Here is a 620-nt window from a genome sequence, read left to right as displayed (position 1 = left end):
ATGAGCAGTGGCTGGTTCCTTGTTGACTCATATTCCCCTATAGGTTTGCCAAGATCTATATCCTCTCTGGGCCCAGAGACCAATTCCTTATCTCTGTTCAACCTTCATCTCTAATTGTCTCTCAGCTCTACCTTCCCCCAGAGTTGACCAGATTGGGTTCCAAGATTTAGGGGCAGGGATGGGTACGTGGAGAAGGGTTGGGAGGTGGAGGGCCACAGGGATGTCTCGCTGCTGCTGTTTCTCCTGAGGACACATGGTCACGTGGCCACCTTAAGGCTGTCACTTCACAAAATCCCTCATTCTGTCACCCCGTGGCAATCAGCTGTCCTCTCGCTTGGCTTCTGCCCACGTTCACCATCCATTCATTTACTCGTTCAACAAGTACACGGCCTCCCTCGAGGAGTGCTGCCGCAGGCATGGTCTGAAACACCCATTGAGCAGTATTGATTGCGTGCCTACTGTGTGCTAGGTACTGTGCCAGGCACTGACCAGCCTGTGGGAAGGGAAATACAGCTCCAGCCTCACCTCATTCCCCAGATAAAGGCCACCCACGGGCTCCTTTCGTTCCCGCGCTGTGTCTCCATGTGTATCACCACGCCAGGTTCTGCCTCTGGATCTCC

This window comes from Myotis lucifugus, unplaced genomic scaffold (genome assembly GCF_000147115.1).
Source record: "Myotis lucifugus unplaced genomic scaffold, Myoluc2.0 scaffold_145, whole genome shotgun sequence".
NCBI lineage: Eukaryota > Metazoa > Chordata > Mammalia > Chiroptera > Vespertilionidae > Myotis > Myotis lucifugus.
The sequence above is the reverse complement of the archived record's forward strand: the minus strand, read 5'-3'. Positions refer to the sequence as shown.